This window comes from Dasypus novemcinctus, chromosome 2 (genome assembly GCF_030445035.2).
Source record: "Dasypus novemcinctus isolate mDasNov1 chromosome 2, mDasNov1.1.hap2, whole genome shotgun sequence".
In the NCBI taxonomy this organism is placed as follows: domain Eukaryota; kingdom Metazoa; phylum Chordata; class Mammalia; order Cingulata; family Dasypodidae; genus Dasypus; species Dasypus novemcinctus.
In genome coordinates this window covers 124,296,245-124,308,554 of record NC_080674.1, presented here as the reverse complement: position 1 = coordinate 124,308,554, position 12,310 = coordinate 124,296,245, and positions in this window count along the sequence as shown.

The window sequence follows — 12,310 nt, the reverse complement described above, 5'->3', positions numbered from 1 at the left end:
TGAGGTCTGCTGGGTTATACAGTCCACTTGGTAGGTCTGCTTGAAACATAGCTTGAATCTATAGAGCTCTTTCTTGTTCTGAGCCCACTGAAACCTGGACAACTTTTGTGCCATCTGGGACACCTTTTGTGTCACCAGAAACCAAAGAGACCAATCAAATATTTTGCTTCTTTCCTAATTGTAGAATGAGGGAGATGCAATAATATATCCTTTACTTTGGAGTGGATATCCTAGCATGTCTTGGATCTCTGGGCAATTTAAGGCTGTATCAATATCAAGTTTGTCCTCTGAACCTTCTTAGGCTTTATTTTACGTATTATTAACTGCATGTGTCTTAAGGGAAATCCTTGTTGCTCATCAGGTCATATGAACAATTATTTTTATGTAGAAGACTAATGTGCTGTTCTAAGAGATATTTTGATAGTTCATGTCTCATTGTACTGTGTTGTTAGTAAGAGTAGGAAAGTTAGCATTGCCTTGGAACAAGTTCATAATATTTTACCAATATCTGCCCTCTGGCTTGAAAAATTTGCCTTAAATTGGTGATTTATCACCCTTAATGCTTGCCTTTATCCTTTACAATCATAGTCCTTATGAATAGGCATCCAATTCCAACGTCCTTATAATTTTTATTTCTCCTGAACCTCTTGAATGTCAGAGATACTGCATCTGCTGGTGCATTCCATTCCACCAATATCCCATCCTAGTTCAATTTTAGTGAAAGTTTGCTAATTTTATAACTGCAGCAGACCAGGATCTATCAGTATTTCTCTCACCACCAGAAATTGGGTCCTCATTGTGAACAAGACTAAGAGTAACACAATTCCAAATTGTCATTTCATTTAATTTCTTGTACTTTTTATTTCAAAAGAAAAGGCTCAAGAATAATAAAAAGAACACTCTGTTTCATGGACCATTTGAGAGCAAATTACCAACATGATGTCTCTTCTCTCTCTCTTTCTTTCTTTCTTTCTTTCTTTCTTTCTTTCTTTCTTTCTTTCTTTCTTTCTTTCTTTCTTTCTTTCTTTCTTTCTTTCTTTCTTTCTCTCTCTCTTCCTTTCTTTCTTTCTCTCTCTCTTTCTTTCTTTCTTTCTTTCTTTCTTTCTTTCTTTCTTTCTTTCTTTCTTTCTTTCTTTCTTTCTTTCTTTCTTTCTTTCTTTCTTTTTTTCTTTCTTTCTTTCTTTCCTTTCTTTCTTTCTTCTTTCTTGCTTTGAACAAACTAGAGCATTGTCCTACATAACCACCATCAAAATCAGGAAACTGACATTGAAACATATTACCATCTAATCCTCAGACTTCATTCAAAGTTTTTAACAATTGTCCAAACAATGACCGTTGTAGGAAAAAATTCAACACAGAATCATAAGATGCATTTAGGTGTGAGGTCTCTTTAGTTTTTTTCTTCAATCTGAATATTTCCTCAATCTTCCCCTGATTTTATGGTATAGATATTTTGAAGATTATGGGGAAATTATTTTTTAGAATGTAGCTGAACTTGGGTTTGTCTGATGTTTCTTCATAGTTAGACTTAGGTTATGCAGTGTGCGTCTTTGTCAGGAATGTCAAAGAAGTGATGCTGTGCTAATTTCTCTGCATGTTATCAGGGGACACCCATTTTTCATTTGTTCCACTGTTGGCTGATTAATTTATTATCCAAAAACTTCTCTATTACAGTTGCTCTCTTTTCCTTTGTAATTAGTAAGTATTTTGGAAAAGATATTTACAGTTAAGCAAACATCCTCTTTATGATAAAACTTTCCTACTACTCTGAGTTGCTGCTGCACTGCCTCTTGTGCAGACATCCTCCTCACTCCATGAGGGTTTCAAAATCAGTGCTAGACTTGCACTGCATCTGTGGCTCTGAGTGGATTTCCACCTCATCCTGTCCTAGCTCTAATAACCCATGCAGGGCCAACCCCCTCACTCACAGAAAAAAATCTCTCTTCTTCTTTCCAGGTTTCTCTGTGTAGGTCACCCTCCTCTCTAATGTCCTTTTTACTCCCCTGGAACTCTGACTCACCTCCTTGTGCCACCCTCCACTTGAAAGCCTACCCCCCTGCCCAAGAACTGGCATAGGGACATTTCTCACTCCTTCCAATCTACCACTAAGTCACTGGTTATTTTAGAGTCTGCATTCAAGAACCACTCCAGCACCAGCTCTCTTTGGTTGGGTTTCCTTAAGAAACAGATTCTAGGATGGAGAGTTGCTTGCAGGAACTTTATTGAGTGCTCCTAGGAACAACACCTGTGAGGGAGTGAGACATGGATCCAATCCCAGTAAAGGCTCTACAGCTGTTATTCCTTTAGAGTTATCCTAAATCCAGGCATAACTTGGATGAGGTCTAAGAACTTGCTTTTTCAGAAGTCCCAAGATGATTCAGTATTTGTCCTATGAGACTACATTTGGCCTTTAATGAATATAGTAATGTAAAGTATGTTTATGACCAAAATCCTTGCTTTCAGAGGAGGCCAATGGCACTTGAAATTCAGAACTTTTAATGCTTATAACTGTTCTCTTTGATTACACTTTATCTGCTGACTGTTGATCAAGGTGCAATGAGATTTTTATTTTTGTTTTTTAATTTATTCCTTCATCAGGAAATGTTATTACTTCCAATGTGATTACATTTACCATTAACATTACACATAAAAGCGCAGTTCCTTGTATGTTATAATGTAGTACATAAAATGTTGTGTAATTGTTTAAAAAGAAAGTACAGATTACATAATGCATGAGACATACTTCTAAACATTTTGAAAATCATCTAATTGCTGCTATCAGTTCTGTGTTTATAGGTCAGTACCAAGCAGAGTTGGTGATGGCCTCCTTCTGCTCTCAAATGTTCTTATGAATGCCAGCCATATGAGAAGAGAGTAATCTTAGAAAGACCTTCCACAATCCTGCAGCATGAATGCCAAGATATTTCTAAGTCTCTTAACAGAGAAGCAGCAGGAGAGGAAGTTTCCCTGTAGCTTTTCAGAAGTTCTTTGTAGGGTGTGCTATATGTATATGACAGCTTATATGTAGATGCTTTATTCTCAATTTACTAAGCCGGATGAGCAAGGCAAGGGAAGGAGGAGTCTGCGAGAGAATCTAACTCTGTTAGAGTTTGATGTCTGTTAAATTGGATGTCTGAAGATGTGGCAAGTTTAGAGAAGTGGGATGATGGAGCAAATGATTCTAAACAGTATGGACAAGTATAGATTTTGCTTGTAACTACACACATCGTTAATGAATTTTACAATTCACCTAATGCTATCTCTATAGTGATGGTTGTTCATAGCCCATAACCCTCAAGTGTCAAAGGAGGTATTTCAAGTTTTATGGTGCTTCATAAAACAGCTCTTGAAAATATTCTGGAAGTTTTCATTTTCTCATGAGATTAGGCCTGCCTCTTTCTTTTCTCCTTCACTTTGTAGCCTGCTACAGATTCTATAGAGTGAAAATAGAGAGTTTTGTAGAAACATTAAGAGGGAAAACTTATCCAGTATATGGTAAATTATGTTTCAATATTTTGCTGAGGCTCTCAAATAAGGATTTTCTAACAAAATTAGAATTTCTCCCTTTCTCGCTAAAATGATTACAAAGATATATTCTGGAGAGCGTGTAGCATCTAGAAATATAAAGAATGACTCTGTGCTTACATTTGATAAAGATATGTATATTCTACCTATCTGCAGAACAATATTATGTGAATTTTCCTTATGTGCTGTTTCTCAGTACTGAATTGTGAAATCCTTTAGTATAAAAGTATATCATCTACTTACACTGAACATATAAAAGCAACTGACATTTAATACACACTAAAGTTTTGTATTTATATTCATTCAGTCAGTAAATGTTTATTTAGTACCTACTATATCTGAGACATTATGTGAGATGTTGGGGGAAAAAAAGGTGTTTAGATTCAAAGCCTGTAATATATCATAGCCCAATTGCCAAATGGCTTTCTAGATTTCTTTTGAACATGGCTATCTAGCTGTGGATAGCTGTGGATTGATAATTTGGGGAATTCTACCAAATTAAGTACCACATCAGACAGCTTTGTTAGTGTTGTTACCATCTAATTTCACATATTGCCTTAATTCTGTTACTTGGAAGGACACAGACACACCCCAAATCCCTTTATTCAAAATAGTCTTTAAAATATTTGAAAACAACCATTGTGATTTAGGTGCCTACCTATTTGGAATAGTTTGTTTTGTCATTATAGTAGTAAAATCATATAAACATGGTAGTCATTTGGGGACCTCAAGAAAATGGCACTAAGAGAAAAGAGTGAGTGGGAATTAATATGGGCTAGACATAATGGAGCAGTATCACCAATGAACTAGATTTGGTCCAGAATGTAAGCTTCAGGCAACAAGGCATCTTCAGGGAGAAATACTATAGTCTGCTTCATTGTGATTGTACATTATCACAAGAAAACAGAGAAGTGAAAAAGAATTGTAGCTCATGTAGATCTGGGTTTATAATTTTTGTATGTGTGCCCTTATATTTGTGCCATCATAGGTTAGTAACAGTCTATGAAAAGGTAATATCTAGTATTTGACTATTTTAACACTTTTTAAAATTGAAGTTAATAGATCACAAAGAACATTACATTTAAAAACATAAAAAAGCATAAAAAACAAAGAGGTTCCCATATACCCCACTCCCCACCCCCCAACTCCATCATTTTTGTAAATTGTATTTTTTGAAGATATATATATCATAAAAAATGGTCATTAAAAAATATAAGAGATTCCATATACCCCCCACCCCACTCTTCCCACACCAGCAAACTTCTCCATCATTTTTGCATACTCATTGCACTCAGTAAACACATTTTGGAGCACCGCTGCACCACAGAGATAATAGTTTACCCTTTAGTTCACATTCTCCCCCAGTACATTCAGTGGGTTATGAGTGGACATATAAAGTCCAGCATTTGACACTGCAATATCATTTAGGACAACTCAAGGTTCCAAAAATGCCCCGAAATCACATCTCTTTTTCCCTCACCCTGCCCTCAGTCACTACTATGACCACTTTCTCCACCTCAATGCTACAATTTCTTCTATTACTAGTCACAAGAGTTTTATAGTTGAATATCAGTAAGTCCACTCTAATCCATATTTTATTTCTCCATTCTGTGGACCCTAGGATGGTGATGTCCACTCCACCTCTAGATCAAGAGGGGGTTTAGATTCCACATGGATGATGGATGCAATTTCTCCACTTGCAGTTGTAGGGACTCTTGATTCCCTGGTACGGTGCTTGACCATTTTCACCTCCCTGTTATCTGACCTGGGTAAGTCCAATGAACCAGAGAGTAGGAGTTGCAACTCTGCTGAGGCTCAGGGCCCAGCTGGCACATGGGCAGTCCAGAGATTCAAATCCCTTGAGTATGTACCATCCCTAGTGCCAACACAGGTTCAGTAAAAGTGACAGAAGAGGCATGTGTAGGAAGGTCACATCTGAGTCCAGCTCCATTACACTCAGGAGTACAAATTCCAAAGTAGGACCCTCTGACATGGCACAGAACTCCACAGAACTCCAAATCCATCTGCCATGACCATATACCCTGTGGATCTCTGTAGGCTTCAGGAGAACCAGCACCTAGGTTTTTATCTATTTTGGTTCTTTCTGGGGTCCTGCTGAGGTGTGTGTATTCGACTTTGATTACAAAGCATACTGGAAAATAGGGAAATGGAATTAAATATAAGTAACTCCTATCCTATACCACTGTTTGAAGCATGTTATGAAAGAATACTTGCCAAAATAGGAAAGAAAAGACTTGGAGAATCCCGCAGAACACATAACTTGCCTTTACTTTCCCCAGCTACAACTTTGTGCATTCTGGTATTCACCTATCTGGCCTAACTTTATCTCCACCAAGACATGACCATGAAGCATAGCATTGTCCAGAAATATCAATATCAAAGGTTGGGAATGAGATGGAGTGCAACTTTACTGATTGTTATTATCATCGTCATCATCATCACTTCATGTATGAAGGGTAAAGAGATAATCATACTGTTCTCCTAAAGTGTGAAGATTAAATGCAATAATATATTCTCATAAGCAGTATAGTGCTTGTCATATTCTGAGTGTTCAAAAGGTGTTATTTTTACTATTAATATTTTTAGAGAGACTCAGATGAGTACAAGTTAACAGTTCTTTGACAATAAGAAATATTTAATGTGATAAATATATCGGTACTCTAAGATTAAATGCTATAATCATATACATTCTTCCAACCAGTCTTTCCTTTCCTGATTTGGACCCGATTGACCCCCTCCTTGTTGCATTTATATGGTATGATAGAGAATGTGGCTCTTAAGTCATTAAATCCACTTTTCTATGTCTAAGTCAATTTTCTTCTGAAGTCTTACATTTAAAAGTCCTGAATATTACTTTTAAATCTCTTTAAAGAGCAAATATACATTTTCAAATTAGTTTTATGACATTAAAAAATGGTATAAACTGTAAATAATAACACAGATGTTAGTTGGTTCTCTTTTTTTATTTTTTTCTTTAGTACTTAGGAAGAATTAGTTTGATTAAAATCTATTGAAGATGGGCTTCTGGGAAGGTGGCATTGGAATAAGACATCAGGGTTCAACTCTTACAGAAACCAAGGAGGAAGGGCAAAAAGCTATCTGAGGAAGCTGTTTTGGGAGACTGTAGATCAGAAATGCTGTGCATCATCTTGGAGGGGGAGGGACAGAAGTCAAAGAGCCTAAGAAAAAACCATGAGTTACTAATCCCCACAGCAGGAAAGGACACCTGTCTACCATCCTCAAGGTGAACAGCCTGGGAAATACCCAGGGCTCACTGTGGCCAACTGTGAGGGTAATGGGCATCTTACTTCCTGGGAGGAGGTAAGTAAGGTAGAGAGCAGAGAGTGGGTTCTCTTTTGTGAGTTCAGTCATTGGAGCTCATTTTGAATCTCAGCTCTGGCCAGACCAGAATCACCAGTGAGTGGAGATACCTTTGTGAAAAGTTTTATGAAGAGCACCATCTTCTGGCAGGCTGGGAAAATGCCAGAAGTAAAAAGCTTTTGGAGTCTCTCATATCCAGGTACTGTTGGATCAGGTCTGTGCCCCAATAGTGGATCCTTGGCCTTGTTGTGATAACTTGAGCTGGGCAGTTGTGGCAGTTTGAGATTATTTATGAATCCCAGAAAGGGAAAGATTATGTTTGTAAACTAATCTATTCTGGCCCTTTATTAAATTACCTGTTAGATTAGGATTTTGATTTGACCATGTCAGTAAGGCATGAATCAGGTTGAGTTTCCATCCCCTTGGTGAGTCTATATGAACTGAGATCAGGAACAAGACAAGGATATCCATTGTCACCACTGTTATTCAACATTGTGCTATAAGCTCTAGTTAGAACAATTAGGTGAGAAAAAGAAATAAAAGTCACCCAAATAGGAAAGGAAGAAGTAAATCTTTCAGTATTCACTAATGATATGATCCTATACCTAGGGAAAAAAAAATGCAACAAAGCTACTAGAACTAATAGACAAGTTCAGCACAGTGGCAGGATACATGATTAATATGTAAAAATCAGTAGCATTTCTATACACTATTAATGAGTAATGTGAGGAGTAGGTCAGAAAAAAAATTCCATTTCCAATCACAACTAAAATAATGAAATATTTAGGAATAAGCTTAACCAAAGTTTATTGGTAAAAGAAACCGAAGAAGACTGAAATAAATGGAAGGACATTGTGTGTTCAAGGATTGGAAGACATTGTTAAGTTGTCTATGCTATCTAAACTGATTTACAGATTCAATGCAATTCCAATCAAAATTCTAATTAACTTTTTTACAGAAACAGAAATGATAAGGGGTCCTGAATAGCCAAAAATGTCTTTAAAAAGAAGAACAAAGTTGGAGAATTCTCACTTTCTGACTTTAAAGCATATTACTTAGCTACAGAGTTAAAAACAGCATAGTACTGACAGAGATAAACATATTGACCAATGGAATGGAATTGAGAATTCAGACTAGACCCTTACATCTATGGCCGAGTGATTTTTGGTAAGGCTCTCAAATCCACCCAGCTAAGTCAGAAGAGTCTATTCAACAAATGGTGCTGAGAGAACTGTTTATCCTTATCTAAAAAAAGAAAGAAGACCACTATCTCACACGGAACACAAAAAATGAACTAAAATGGATCGAGGACCTAAATATAAATGCGTAAACTATAAAATTCTTCGAAGAAAATGTAGGGAAACATCTACAAGATCTTGTTGTAGTGGTGGTTTCTTAAATCTTACAACCAAAGCATGGGCAAATGAAAGAAAAAAATAGATTATTGGGACCTTTAAAAATCAAATACTTCAGCACTTCAAATGACTTTATTAAGAAGGTGAAAAGGCTGCCTACTTATTTGGAGAAAATTTTTGGAAACCACATATCTGATAACATTTGATTTCCATGTTATATAAAGAGATCATACAACTCCAGGCTAAAAAGACAATCAAACCTGTTTAAAATTGGTAAAAGATTTGAACAGATATTTTCCAAAAGAAGAAATACAAATGGCCAAAAAGCAATGAAAAGATGCTCAAAATCACTAGCTATTAGGGAAATGCAGATCAACACTACTATGAGATTTCATTTCATGCCTTACAGAATGGCCATTATTAAAATAACAGGAAACTACAAGTGCTGGAGAGGATGTAGAGAAATAGGAGTACTCCTTTACAGTTGGTGGGAGTGTAAAATGGTATAGCCTCTGTGGAAGACAGTTTGGCAGTTCCTCAGGAAGCTAAATATAAAATTGCCATACAATCCAGCAATCCCACTGCTAGGAATATGTTTAGAAGACCTGAAAGCAAGGACACAAGTAGACATTTGTATACTGATATTCATAGTGGCATTATTAATGATTGTTAAAAGATGGAAACAATCCAAGTGCCCATCAAACAATGAATGGATAAACAAAATGTGGCATATATATATATAATGGAGTACTACTCAACTGTAAGAAGAAATGAACTTGGGATGTATATGACAACCAGGATGAACCTTGAGGACATTATGTTGACTGAAATAAACCAGACACAAAAGGACAAAATAAATATAGTATGGTCTCACTAATATGAGCTAAATATGATGAGTAAACTCAGGGAGTTAAATTCTAGAGTATAGGTTACTAGGAGATAGAATGTGGATTGAGAAGGGGGAAACTGATTCTGAATGTATGTAAAATGTTTAAATAAGGGGGGTTGTAAATATTTGGAAATGGCCAGAGTTGATGGCAACATGTTATAATCAGTATAATCAATACTGCTGATTTATAAATGTGATTGTGGCTGAAAGTGATAGTCTTGGGAGTTTAATGTCAGTTGAAAGAAAGCTAGAGGATAATCTAGAGACTGTATAACAATGATTTCCATGGTGGGTGACAATTGTGGTAATAGTACAAAGACAAGAATGTCCCTCTGTTAATGTTCCTTATATTAAGAGTATGGAGATACATGGAAAAAATACAACTAACGTAACCTATAGACTGTCAGTAACAATAATATTATACAGCAATAACAAAGAAGGTACTATGTCAATGCTAAGGGTCAATAACTGGGAGTGGTATAAGGGTGTATGGGATTTTTCCTTTTGGATTAATGAAAAGGTTCTGAAATGGACTGAGCTGAGGAAGCACAACTCTGGTGAAACTGAGAGTCACTGAGTGTACCTTTTGGATGGATTTAACAAGGCATGGTACAGCATAACACAGTGAATCCTGAGGTGAAAGGTGGACTGTAGTTAACAATGCAAATATGAGAATGTTCTCTCATGAAATATGCTAATACATGAGCAATACTATTACATGAACATTACTAACACATGGTGTTAATATGGTGGTTTGTGGGGAAAATACAACAAATATAAGGACTCTAGATCACAGTAATATTATGACGATGTTCTTTCATCATTTGTAACAAACATGTCACACAACATGGTAAGATATTGGTGGTGGGGTGATATATGGGAATCCTGTATGGTATGCATGATTGTCTTGTTAATTCACAACTTTTCAAATAAAAAAAATCAACTGGGAAATTTTCTAGTTTTCCTTTTGGCTGTAGGAAGAATTTTACTTAAAGATGGAGAAAATGAAAGTTGAATCAGAATAATGTAAATATTTGAAGTTTCAGAATTTGTCTGAAATGTCTGAATTTATTAGTGATATTTGGGTTTCAACAGATGGATTGAGTGAGAATTAGGAATGAGGTTCAGTTCAGTTAAGTCTCCAGAAACATGACTGAAAAATTCTGTTAACCAAGGGAGGACATACTACACAGAAACAAACAATACTCTTGCTTGTCCTCTCTGCTTGGCCCAGGCAGGCTGCGCAGGTGGGCCCCAGGGCCCTGGTCCTGGCTAGAAGCCTAGAGTGCCTAGAGCCCCTGTACCTCCATCACCAGAGCCAAGAACCAAGTGGTCTGAACCCATGTGGACAACAGGGGAAAACCAGGGACCTACCAGGGGCCACATGTGCCGCATGACATTGCTCAACACAAAGGTTGGATTTTTTTCCCTGCGGAGAGGAGCTTGGGTGGGGAAGGCCTTGCTGTAATGCAATGGTGGAGAATGTCTTCCTTCTCAAGTTCATACTGGTAACCTTCCCGGGGTGCCTGGCTGATCAGTCGATCTTAATGAACCAGGCTAACCAGGTGGAGATTAGTGCCCTGGTGTGAAGGCTCCTCCCTGCCCACAAGTTTTACTTTCTCATGGGCTACTCTATTGTTCCATTCTGCAAGTATCTTATGGATCTGCACTTTGCCCTCAAATGTTGTTTATAAGTATATCTAAGTTAATTCCCCCTTTATTTTTCATTACACACCGGATGCAAAGGACAGAAATGTGTAAGAAAGGAGTGAAGTAAAACATGGGGGAATATATTACCTCAGAGTACTAAGGCATTGTTTTTATTTATTTTTATTTCTTTCCCCTCCCCCCCCAGTTGTCTGTTCTCTGTGTCTATTTTGCTGCGTATTCTTCTTTTGCCTGCTTCTGTTGTTGTCAGTGGCACAGGAATCTGTGTTTCTTTTTGTTGCGTCATCTTGTTGTGTCAGCTCTCCGTGTGTGCCACGCCTGAGAGGCTGAAATTTCTTTAGCGCTGGACAGCTCTCCTTAGGGGGTGCACTCCTTGCTGTGGGGCTCCCGTATGCAGGGACATCCCTGCACGGCAGGGCACTCCTTGAGCGCATCAGCACTGCACATGGGCCAGCTCCACACGGGTCAAGGAGGCCCGGGGTTTGAACCGTGGACCTCCCATGTGGTAGATGGATGCCCTAACCACTGGGCCAAGTCCACTTCCCTGAGGCACTGTTTTTAAAGTTGCTGTTTGATAATGACAGTCTATAATATCTTATTTAAAAAAAAAAAGAGAGAGAGAGAAAAAGGAAAGAAAAAAAAGGAAAAAGAAGGAAAATAAAGAAATACTATTTAGAAATTGTAATTTTGAACATCAAATCCCTATTCATTTTCTATAGCTTAACTATGTAACAAATTATCACAAATTTAGCAGCTTAAAACAACACATAAATTATCTCAATTTCTGTAGATAAGTAGTTCAGGTGTGGATTAGCTCTTTGTACTGTTCAATGTTTCACAACTTGCAATCAAGGTGTTGGCCAGGGTTGGGGGCTCATCTGAGGCTGGGGATCCTCTTCCAATTTCATATGGTTGTTGGCAGAACTCATTTCCTAGCAGATGTAGAACTCATGGAGATTGTGTCTTCAAGGCCAGCAGGAACTGGCACTTCATATTATTTTAAAGGGTTCACCTAATTGTGCCAATCACACCCAGCATAGTCTCTATTTTGATTATCTCAAGTCAACTGATTGGTAGCTTATTCATTGAGATAGCACATCACATTCCCAACTCCTGTTCATACTTAAGGAATGGTATGAGACAGCTGGCCTGTACTAGGGGATGGAGGTCTTAGAATTCTGCTTAGAACATAATCTGAAACATATCTTTTAAGAGAAAAACTTCTACACAAGTTGCTAGATAAAATATGTGATAAATTATTTCAAACTTCAAACTTTCCCACTTTTATTGGTATAATGCCTTGACTATCTCCACCCAAAGCAGACAACTCAAAATGTGATTAATTCATATTCAATTTCAGCTATCTGTCTCATCTAGTTATCCTATTATTTCTCTATGGACCACAGATAATATCCAAAAAGCTTTCTTTAGGACTAGTTTCCCTCAGATTAATGAGAAGCCCAGTAGGAAAGGAAACGCAAGCATTTAATTAGCTTATACTCACTAATATACTCATTCTTTGAGTGATTTG